Below are 12229 nucleotides of genomic sequence, written 5' to 3'. Positions count from 1 at the left end.
GTGGACCCCAGTAAGACCTGTGATACAAGGATTGTACCTTAGTATTAGTTTCTGTGGTTTCTAGATGATCAAAGCTCAACATCAAAACACCTTAATCAACAATGTTTCAAGCTTTTATTTAACGATGAACATTAGTATGCTTTCAACAGGGATTGCACAATACCGAGCTATCAAAACAGGGTTAGCTCAATACCGGCATAACAAACACAGGGTTACCACCGTCCCGGCCGAACACAAATACTGGTCTTTCAAAACATGTGCATGCTTATAATCAGGGTGTGTACAATACCGTCCTAACACAAAATTAAGAAATACTGAATGTACTTTAACGTTGAAATATTCGTTTTCTTCAATAGTTTAAACAAAACTCATAGCGTAATGACTTGATTGCTAATTCCATTGCTGCACTCTTGTCGACCTATTCCGAAACAACGTATCAAATGATTGGCGACGATACAGAAATAGCAACATTTGAATATTCTCTGTCGTTATTCGATTTATCATGCACAGTATAAAACTACATCACAATTAACATTTTAGATACTTTTTGTATTAAAATAAGATAAGCTTTGTTTATCCTTCATCATTCTTTTTTTTTGTGACACATAGCAAATGATCACGCGATGCTACATTACAAATAATAACACTTTTAACACTAAGAGTCACAGGAGAGAGCCTTGTGAGGAAAGCAAGTATTGACCTTATAAAAAACAATTCCATTGTCAAAAACAGAAAGGACGAAATAAAAGTACAATAATATTTGACTATTTTTATCAGGGAGATATACTAAAAACGATCTTATAACAATGAAACATTATAATTGGCTTGTTAATTAGGACAAAAAGGTCATACTGTTTTCAGGAACTCAATTGGAAATGTTAATTGTAAAAAAGAAAGTAAACAATAATAATTATTATATTTCAACGTTTGTACCATTATTTGCTCAGCCAGTTGTATATTTTACGGAACTGAGTCGTTAAACATCAATTGCAATATGTCATTTCCTTAACATTCCCTGCTATTCAATGCAGATGACATATATAAAACATTATTTCAATACCAAAACATTCATCTTCACATCACTTTCTTACGACCAAGCTCCATTCCAGCCAAATACTAGATTTTGATATACATATCCAATCAAATTAAATTCAAAATATTTTTTTTTCTCCTGGTATTTGGTACACGCATGATATGTTCAGCGAATTTAACACGGACTCTGTAGTGACAATGTCGTGCAAAACATTAATACGTGTTGTGAAATAATTTTGAAACAACCGTTCATGGTCTATTTATGTTTGTTAGTTTTTGGCGTTGTTTGTCTCGCTGAATGTTCATATATGTCTGTTGGGGTTTGTAGCGTTGTTTGTCTTGTTAGGTGAACATGTACGTTGGTTTGTGGCGGTGTGTGTATCATTGAGTGTACATGTTTGTTGATTTGTGGCGTTGTTTGCCTCGTTGAGTGTACATGTACGTTGGGTTGTGGCGTTGTGTGTCTCGTTGAGTGTACATGTTTGTTGGTTTGTAGCGTTGTTTGTCTCGTTGAGTGTACTTCTTTGTTGGTTTGCATCGTCGTTTGTCTCGTTGAAGGTACATGTTGTTTTGGTTTGTGGCGATGTCTGTATCGTTGAGTGTACATGTCTGTTGGTTTGTGGCGTTGTTTGTCTCGTTGAGTGTACATGTTTGTTTGTTTGTAGCGTTGTTTGTCTCGTTGAGTGTACATGTTTGTTGGTTTGTGGCGTTGTGTGTCTCGTTAAGTGTACTTGTTTGTTGGTTTGTGGCGTTGTGTGTCTCGTTAAGTGTACTTGTTTGTTGGTTTGTGGCGTTGTGTGTCTCGTTAAGTGTACTTGTTTGTTGGTTTGTAGCGTTGTGTGTCTCGTTAAGTGTACTTGATTGTTGGTTTGAGGCGTTGTGCCTCTCGTTAAGTGTACATGTTTGTTGGTTTGTAGCGTTGTTTCTCTTGTTGAGTGTACATGTTTGTTGATTTGTAGCGTTGTGTGTATCGTTGAGTGTACTAGTTTGTTGGTTTGTGGCGTTGTGTGTCTCGTTAAGTGTACATTTTTGTTGGTCTGTGGCGTTGTTTATTTCGCTGAGTGTACATATTTTTTTGGTTTGTTGCGTTGTGTGTATCGTTGAACCTTGCTTTCCTACTAGTCGTTTAATCATGTTTTTCAGAGAGTGAACCTTGATAGAGATATATTAGACGATTTGTGAACGAACCGTTCAAAGATGATGAAATTAATAGTTTATATTCTAGTTAAGATTTCACACGTGTGATTTACAAAAAGTACTTACTGATATTATTCATTAAGCAGCGTCAAGTTTTAGATATAACAATGCAAAAACTTTTCTATTATCTGAATTGTTTCCACAAACTGTGATTTCTTAATTTCAATCATTTCGACTCTGTGCATATTCGCACGTTAAAACTGACATCGAAGACATTAGAAATTTGCATAATGATCATTCAAAGTCAACGATGGCATAATTCAAATATTTTCAAATAACGAGAGTCGTGCATTATTTTAGCAACTGGAGAATGGCATACCTGTTTTGATGCAACATTCAAATGTAGGACATGCTTAAGAATATATAATACATTGAAGGAGAATATATTTAAAATTAACTTTTGACTAGAACCATTACAATAACTCTGGATTAACTCATTTTCTGCAATTCTTTCGTTTAACTCCAATGCTAAAAAAATATACTATTTACAATATTCAACTCTAAGGTATAAAAAGATGAAAAATGATGACTACAGTAAGCAATATTCATTCAATATTTATCGTTGATATTTATTGCTCCAATTGTTGAAAATATCACGTATGATAAATTATTGGTGTCGTAATTCAACAATCGCGCTCTTACATTTCTTGGCCAAATCCCACAAATCAAAGTAATGATATCAATTGAACACGATTTCGAGACAAAAAACATTCCACACAACGCTCCGGGGACAAATAGGTATCATGTCAAAAGATTGGAAATTGATAAGCATATATATATTCCTCGGAAATCATACTTTTTAGAAATAACGTACATGCTCAAAAGATCATTCGTTGTTCTTATCAAATTAACTTTCAAGACTAACTAAAACTACCACTCCTGTTATTAAGTATGTACACTCTCAACTTCTAACAGTCTATAAAAGTACGAGGTTGAGTCAAAAAGTTACCAGACTAGTTATTATATATTTGAAAATGCCTGAATATGGCATTACTTGTCACACATAAATCCTATCATTGTTTTACATTTTGTAAGCAAAATTAAGAACATAGCATCCATATTTTGATATAAAAATATGTTTAGTATAGTATATAACATACGCTACGGATCACTTTGAAATATTAACGATGAATGATATATGTACAGTCCTGTATAATATGGTTCGATGCAATTTTATTTTTTTCCAATCCAAAAACTGACAACAGTACAAAGGCAATCCGGGAATCTTTTGACTGCACCGTACATGCTCGATTGGAAATGACGCGGCTAGGAATACAATAACATCATATTTAGAACAAAATATGAATTGAGAAACTAAACATCAAGATCCAAACCTTACTTAGTACGCATATGTTGCATATAATTGGGTATTTATCATTTGACTGTTTCAATCACAGATTCGATTGAAAAATAACAATCATTATGGTGTGTGGTGAAAGTATAGTTCATAAAGTTTAGAAATGACACAAACTAGTTTATAAAGTAGGTCTAGCCGGTTGAACATATAGTTCTTCGCTAGATGATCCACAAGCTTTATGCTATTTTATTTATAAACTTATTATTTCATAGAATATCAGTGTACTAAAACGAAATAATGCATCTAATATGAGCAGAATCTCGGACAATCCTCGTTATACAAAGATTTCGTTTTTAATCTTGCTCTATCAGGTTTAAATGTGAAACAGTTATGATCTTGAACATGCCCGGTTAATTTCTGCTAAATACTTCACTTGGTCTTTTTGAAGTTGTTACGTTCTTTCGCAAATCATAGACATATCATTTTCATAAAAGGCATTAATAATATTTACCTGCCTTTGCTGGGTTTGTGTTCAGATATAACACTATACTAAAAATTGAAAATGGGCTCATACTGAATAAGCATTTTTTTAAAATGTATTTAGAATTTTTCCCTTCCATTGGTATAAATAATATACTATACGGAAGACTGTAAATATATCTCATACTGAAATAATATTCAGCTACCTAACCAATCTTCTGACAGTAGCAGCCAACCGCATCTTCTTCTTTCATATCTATATTTTAGTTCTAAAATAGTTTTTTTGAACGATGCATTTGGGGTTTAATTTCATTTTGACATAAACCATCTCAATATTCACTCTCTTAAATAACAAATTACATAAAATAAACAAACAGTTGTACACAACAAGTGTAATCTAAGTTGTTTGGGAATATGTTATAGATGCGTCTAGTGAAAATAATAGGTACTTTTCTTAGTTAGAATCTAACAAATTGTAAAAATATGAACATTTGTTTCCGCTTAAACCGACCTATCTACCAAATAATTGAGGTCTTAAACACATTTACATATCGCAAAAATCCGTTTTAACTGACGTAGTAGTAGCCTATAGATAATAAACAAACCCTTATTATACAAAGCCTGATGTCATACACAAATATTGCTTAATAACGGTCTTAAATCTGCCTGCTAAGAAAATACTCAATTAATATTGCCGTATTTTTTGTTGTGGTTTTGCAATGCTCCTTAACATAAAGATGTTTCTTGGTGTTCAAGACTTTGTCTTTTCTAATTAGGAAATTCAAGATAAATGCACAAGCCTGGTCGCAAAAGCAATTATTTAAAGAGCATCAGAGCTGCTTAGAGCGTCTTAAGAATGTTGATTTAATTGGTATGATCCTCAATGACAAGTAATGCAAGCGAAACCCTTTGGACAGCTCATGGAAATATTGTTTCAAACTCCACAAACAACACAGTGCATACATACTATATACAAATGTCACATGCTTATAAAGGATTGTTAGATACCGCCTTTGAACGGTCAGTAAAATGTAAATTTACTGGCGGTTTAAACCAGTTCCTTCAAGACATCTTTAAGCGATTGACACTATATGTTGTTAACGATAGTAAGCATAAATGGCAAGAAAACAATGACAAGCAATGTCAAAAGAAAAACAAAACAAACATCTTCATAATAATTGTTAGGGTTTCTACACATGAATGGTCAGGGTAGGGGTTTAAACAGTTTTATTTAGTTTACCATTCCAAAGCAGTTACCCTAATATGTATTGATAAGGATAATGTACGTACTCTTCTCAATATTTATATCAGGAACTACACGCAAAAGCAAAATTCATCCTGTAGTTACTTTATTTACCATAAAATGGGATATCGTAAGTAATGTTACATATTATTGATCGGTAAAGAATATCCTCGTAAAATGATAAAACAACTATATGGGGTAACCAAATATTCAAAATCAATGTAATCAATGTAATTTGTACAGAAAATAACTTTAATGTGCATCATTTTACATATCAACCCAAACATGCTGCTGGATCGTACACTATCCACCAACATTTCTGGGTGAAAGTCAATAACCTGCATACATGACAGTATTGTGGCAAATGGATTGACCAGCTAACAAATGAAAGTGTCGTTGTCCGTATCTTACCAATACTACACCTAAATAACGCTTTATATAAAGTAAGGGTCATGATAATACCTTTTATGTTTGTAATTAACCATGATTACACTCAGCTGCGATAAAAAACGGGCCACCGGTGATGAACAATTGTTAAAAGGCCAACCGAGTTGTTTTTATGACAATATACAATATGTACTTAATGACGACCCCTTTGCGTCTGTATAAGAAAGCCCATGCATTTATCACAATAACTATAACGGGCATCTATAGAACTTTTAGTTTATTAGACAAAATCTTCAACGGCACGTTTGGTCATATGACAAATAGCAGGAAAGTGAAATAAGGACGAAAGCTTGTGAATTAAATTACCTCCTAACAATCACTTTTTCTGTAGGCTGTTCTAATGGTATCCCCTTGAGTGATGATTTACATAAAAGCCGAGAACCTACTGTTTTACGTGACAATGAGGGACACCATTTATTTTCCCATTCTTCCGGCTTCTCGTCAAAACAACTCTATTGCACGCGTCAGATAGTTTTATATTTGTTATAGCGCCTGTCTACGCTACAGACCTCATGTTCGTGCACTGGGTTAAATAGCTATAGAGGTGTTTTTGGTAGTCTATGGCATTTTGACACAAAAACCATAGTTATGTAATTGTCAACAGACTTTTCCAAATGGTTTTCAAATGCGCTGTGATCCAAAATCTGATAATATACAATTTTGTAACATTTGGTAAACTCCTTATCACCCTAAACTTTGTCGCAAAAGATGTTAGTTTTACTCGTAAATAAGATTGTTCTGCAGAACTAAAAATACATACACCTTTAGCTTTCCACACCCACTTTTGCACTGAGAAGGCCTTTCAAAATAAACATCTCATGGTGTTTCTGGTTTGTAAATGTCTTTAATATCTACATCTAACATAGAAAACGTTATAAAGAGCAATCCTACAGGTATAACCTTTGAAATAGGATACCATTTTTGTCACTTCTTTGCAAATAAATCTTATGAAACAATTGCCGACGACGAGATATGTCTGGTTCCAGGATAATTATTGACAACGCAGATGTAATACAGGCAACAGAAAATGTCAAATATGTGATAATGTGCATTGTGTAACAGAATACAGAGTTTAAATCGCAAAACACGTTTTGAAAGCAAAGAGCTTTCCTTAGAATGTTATTGTATAGCTTGATATATAGAAGAAACATTGATTAATTAATATTTTGAGTGTGTTACATTATTCTGTTTTCTTTTTTCACTTCCCTGATAAATGATTCCGTTTTTGTAAATTAAAAAATCTACATGAACAGGCCCAGCTGTCAAAAACGCAAAAATAAGCCTTTTTCAGAAACACAAGGATATTGCCATGACAATGAACTACAGACCTAAACATTTCAACGCAACATGCACACACACAAACAACAAACAGGCAACAGACGTATTAAAACAGATTTACCAATACACGATGTGATTTTTTACTTTTTGCAATGTTTGTATTGTAAAAGACACATTTTTATGATCCCTAAAAATATCAAACAGTACGATTTTCCAGTCAGCCTTTATCTATAAGTTCATGGTGCAAATACTGGTTTGCATAACATTATTGTTCTAACACTATAATTCTATAATGTAAGAAAACACTAAAAGCAGACACAGACGATTTGAATTGTGAACATAACTGTTTCTCTCTTTCCATTAATACCAGAACATCAATCTGAACAACCCGGTATTTAAATTGATTTTCGTAAAGTGAATACATTATAATGTATCATATGTAAATACTTGCTTTCCCGTATGGTAAACTAAATATTTATAAACATAGATACACTAATTATTGTAAAACATGTACGAATTGTTGTGAGTTGAATTGTTGCCAATAAAGGTATTAACAGACATATTATGTGTGAGATAGGTTCATGTTTGCCGCAATAATTCTGCTGCCACTGTTTATGACCCAGTCATTATGTTCTTTAATGTAGACCCTAGTAAGATCTGTAATACAAGGTTTGTAGCTAAAGTCTTAGTTTCTGTGGTTTGAAGATGATTTAAACTCAACATCAAAACATCTTGATCAACAATACGGCAAGTTTATATTTTAACGATGAACATTAGTATGTTTTTATCAGGGCTTGCACAATACCGAGCTATCAAAACAGGGTTAGCTTAATACCGGCATAACAAAACAGGGTTAGCACCGTACCTGTCGAACAAAACTACTGGTCTTTCAAACAAGTGCATGCTTACAATCAGGGTGTGTACAATACCGGCTATTAAAAAAAGAAATACTGAAATGCACTATAACATCGCAATATTTTTTTTCTAAAATAATTTAAACAAAACTCATGGCGTTATGATCGCATTGTTTATTCCATTTCTGCACTCTTGTCGGTCAATCCCGAAACCACGTATCTTATGATGGACGACGATACAAAAATAATAAATTGAACCCTCTTAGTCATCATTTGATTCATCACGCACGGACGAGAATCAACATACATTTTTAGGTACTTTTTGTATCAAAATCAGATAAGCTTTGTTTATCCTTCATCATTCTTACTTTATTTTGTGACACATAGCAAATGATCACGCGATGCTACATTACAAATAATAAAACTTTTAACACTAAGAGTCTCAGGAGACAGCCTTTTGAGGAAAGCAAATATAGAACAAACAATTTTATTGTTAAAAACAGAAAGGACGAAATAAAAGTACAATAACATTTGCTTCTTTTTATCAGGGAAATATACTAGAAACGATCTCATTACAATGAAACCGTATAATTGTCTTGTAAATTAGGACAAAAAGGTCATACTGTTTTCAGGAACTCAATTGGAAATGGAAAACAAAAACGCTTTAAAAGATTGCCATTTGATTGGAGAAAGCACGGATATGTCTGGTTCATTAATTGATGTGAAGTCAACTGAAGTGTTCAATTCATTTGTCATGTAATTGGGAAATACCAAAGTTCGAGAAAGGTTTAGTACCCGAATTAATGCGAGTCCAAGAAAACAAGAATTTCAGTAGGAAAAAACCAGGATTGATCTGGATTGAAAAATACGCGTGATTGCAGCAAGCGTAAACTAATTTTGTTACAAAACAATATTCTTGCCAATGATGTCAAGCTATAATCAATAAGATAATATAATGAGTAAATTGTAAAACAAAAGTAAACAATAATAATTATTATGTTGCAATGTTTGTACCATCATTTGCTCAACCAGTTGTATACTTTACGGAACTGAATCGTTAAACATCAATTGCAATATGTCATTTCCTTAACACTCCCTGCTATTCAATGTGGATGACGTAATTCCCAGATAAAAAAAAACAAACAAAAATACATTACATTACTCCCTCCCGAGCAAGCTCAATCCTGAACAAATTCTGAAATTTGATATACGTATTCAATTCAATTCAATTCAATATATTTATTTCCTAAGTAAAGGAGGTAATTGGTACATGCATAAGGTCTATTTGATTTAAACAAATTTTTGTTTCAACATGATCGGTTTGTACAACAATGATATATAAGTAGTAAAATCAGCCAATTTAACACACAATGAGCGTGGTGACGATGTCGTACTTGATTACTGAAAACAAGATGTGAAGTTTATGCTTATGCCTATAATAAAAACGATTGGTTTACTTACGTTACGAGGGCGAACTACGTTTCTTGTTATCGATATTTTAATATTAATTTGCTCTGTTTAGTTGCCTTTGGTGTTATGTATCGCGTCAATTGTACATGTATATTGTCTCACTGAGTGCATTTGTGTGTTGGTTTGTGGCGTTGTGTGATTCGTTGATTATACTTGTTTGTTGGCTTGTGGTGTTATGTATCGCGTCAATTGTACATATATATTGTCTCACTGAGTGTATTTGTGTGTTGGTTTGTGGCGTTGTGTGACTCGTTGATTATACTTGTTTGTTGGCTTGTGGTGTTATGTATCGCGTCAATTGTACATGTATATTGTCTCACTGAGTGTATTTGTGTGTTGGTTTGTGGCGTTGTGTGACTCGTTGATTATACTTGTTTGTTGGCTTGTGGTGTTGTGTGTCTCGTTGAGTGTATATGTTTGTTGGTTTGTGGCGTTGTGTGACTCGTTGACTATACTTGTTTGTTGGCTTGTGGTGTTTTGTGTCTCGTTGAGTGTACATGCTTCATGGTTTTGGCCTTTTTGTGGCATTTAGTGTACATATTTAATGGTTTGTGGCGTTGTTTGTCTCGTTCAGTGTACCTGTTGTTTATTTGCGGCACTGCGTGTCTTGTTGAGTGTACATGTATGTTGATATGTGTCTCATAGAATTGACATGTTTGTTGGTTTGTGTAATTTTGTGTCTCGTTGAGTGTACATGCTTCATGGTTTTGGCTTTTTTTATGGCATTTAGTGTACATGTTTGTTGGTTTGTGGCGTTGTTTGTGGCGTTGAGTGTACATATTTAATGGTTTGTGGCGTTGTTTGTCTCGTTCAGTGTACCTGTTTTTTATTTGCGGCATTGCGTGTCTTGTTGAGTGTACATGTATGTTGATATGTGTCTCATAGAATTGACATGTTTGTTGGTTTGTGTAATTTTGTGTCTCGTTGAGTGTACTTGGTTGTTGATAAGTGTCGTTGTGTGTCTAGTTGAGTGAACATGTATGTTAGTATGTATCTCTTAGAGTTGACATGTTTGTTGGTTTGTGTGTCTAGTTGAGAGAACATGTATGTTAGTATGTATCTCATAGAGTTGACATGTTTGTTGGTTTGTGTGTCTAGTTGAGTGAACATGTATTTTAGGCTGTGTTTTTATTGTATGTTAAGAAATTATTCTTTATCAAACAAATTGAACGTTACCGGAACCATGCTTATCTTCTAGTCGTTTAATTGTGTGTGTACCTTGATAAAGAGACAATTTGCGATTTGTAAAAAAGGCCGTTCAATGATTTCCTAATAAATACATTATTTTCTAGTTACAATTTCATACGTGTGATTAACAAAAAGTACCGAACTACTACTACGACTACGACAACTAACAGTATCAGTTGCAGTAGCAGAAGTAGTAGTAGTAGTAGTAGTAGTAGTAGAAATAGTAGTAGTAGTAGTGGTTGAGGTAGTGGTAGTGATGGTGGTGGTGGTGGTGGTGGTGGTAGAGGTAGCAATAGTAGTAATAGAAATAGTAGTAGTAGTTGTTGAAGTAGTAGTAGTAGTAGTAGTAGTAGTAGTAGTAGTAGTAGTAGTAGTAGTAGTAGTAGTAGTAGTAGTAGTAGTAGTAGTAGTAGTAGTAGTGGTAGTAGTGGTAGTAGTGGTAGTAGTGGTAGTAGTGGTAGTAGTGGTAGTAGTAGTAGTAGTAGTAGTAGTAGTAGTAGTAGTAGTAGTAGTGGTAGTAGTAGTAGTAGTAGTAGTAGTAGTAGTAGTAGTAGTAGCAGCAGCAGCAGCAGCAGCAGCAGCAGCAGCAGCAGCAGCAGCAGCAGCAGCAGCAGCAGCAGCAGCAGCAGCAGTAGCAGTAGCAGTAGTAGTAGTAGTAGTAGTAGTAGTAGTAGTAGTTAAATTGTTAAATTTTAAAAGTCTGTGATGTCCTGAAAAACAAGAAAACAAAATATACTTTTTTTAATTTAACAGTCTTACAAGTAGAGTTTTCTTTTAGTGTATAATATTTCTATTCATATCATTTCCGAAGAATGATATTTGTATTGTGTATGAATGGAGAATATTCGGGAACAAAATTATTAGGCCACCGCTTTTTTCGCAGTGGTGTATCTGTTCTGTAAGTATTAACATTTGATATCTTTAACATCATCATTTATCGGTAACGCTATGTTTAATATATAAATATATATATATATATATATATATATATATATATATATATATATATATATATATATATATATATATATATATATATATATATATATATATATGTTTTATGTTTTTGGTATTTGTATTTGTGTATGTGGTGTTTATACGTTTGTGTCTCTTGTTCATTGTCGTTTGATCCCTTGCCTTGTACCTCTTTACAGGGTTTATGTTCCCGACTATTGAGCTTGTCCCTGTAGTTATCAATGTATTGTTCAGTTCAGCTCTGCTCATACTTATCATTTGTCTAACAAAATGTTTCACATAAACCGAAAAAATAAAATTGTTCCAAGGCAATACTAATTGATATTTTAACTCATTAAATGAAGGAATTATATGGTCAAAAGAAACTATTTATGTAAACCCTTGGCAGTGCTAAATATAAAAAAAATGTTAACATTATTTCTCGGATAATTAGTACCAACGTCGTCTTATATATTATCGACAATTCGTACTTGGTTTATTATAGTACTGTACCGATGTAATCGAACGTTTATCAGTAAGTGGATGATTTATAAGCACTGTATCATAATTGTTATCGTTGTATAGACAATCACACTTTTTAATTTCAATCTTGGCACAATTACATATGTATAGTTAATATGTAATAACATACATGGATATCTGTTTGACTGTATTAGCACCCCTACAAGCATGCATACCAGTATCCTGTGAAGTGAATGTGTTTTGTAATGTGTGCAATATCGTGACGAAAGCATTTGTTTGCAACGCAATTGTAGATCTCACTGATAG

Source organism: Mya arenaria, chromosome 1 (assembly GCF_026914265.1).
Source record: "Mya arenaria isolate MELC-2E11 chromosome 1, ASM2691426v1".
Classification (NCBI taxonomy): domain Eukaryota; kingdom Metazoa; phylum Mollusca; class Bivalvia; order Myida; family Myidae; genus Mya; species Mya arenaria.
The sequence above is the reverse complement of the archived record's forward strand: the minus strand, read 5'-3'. Positions refer to the sequence as shown.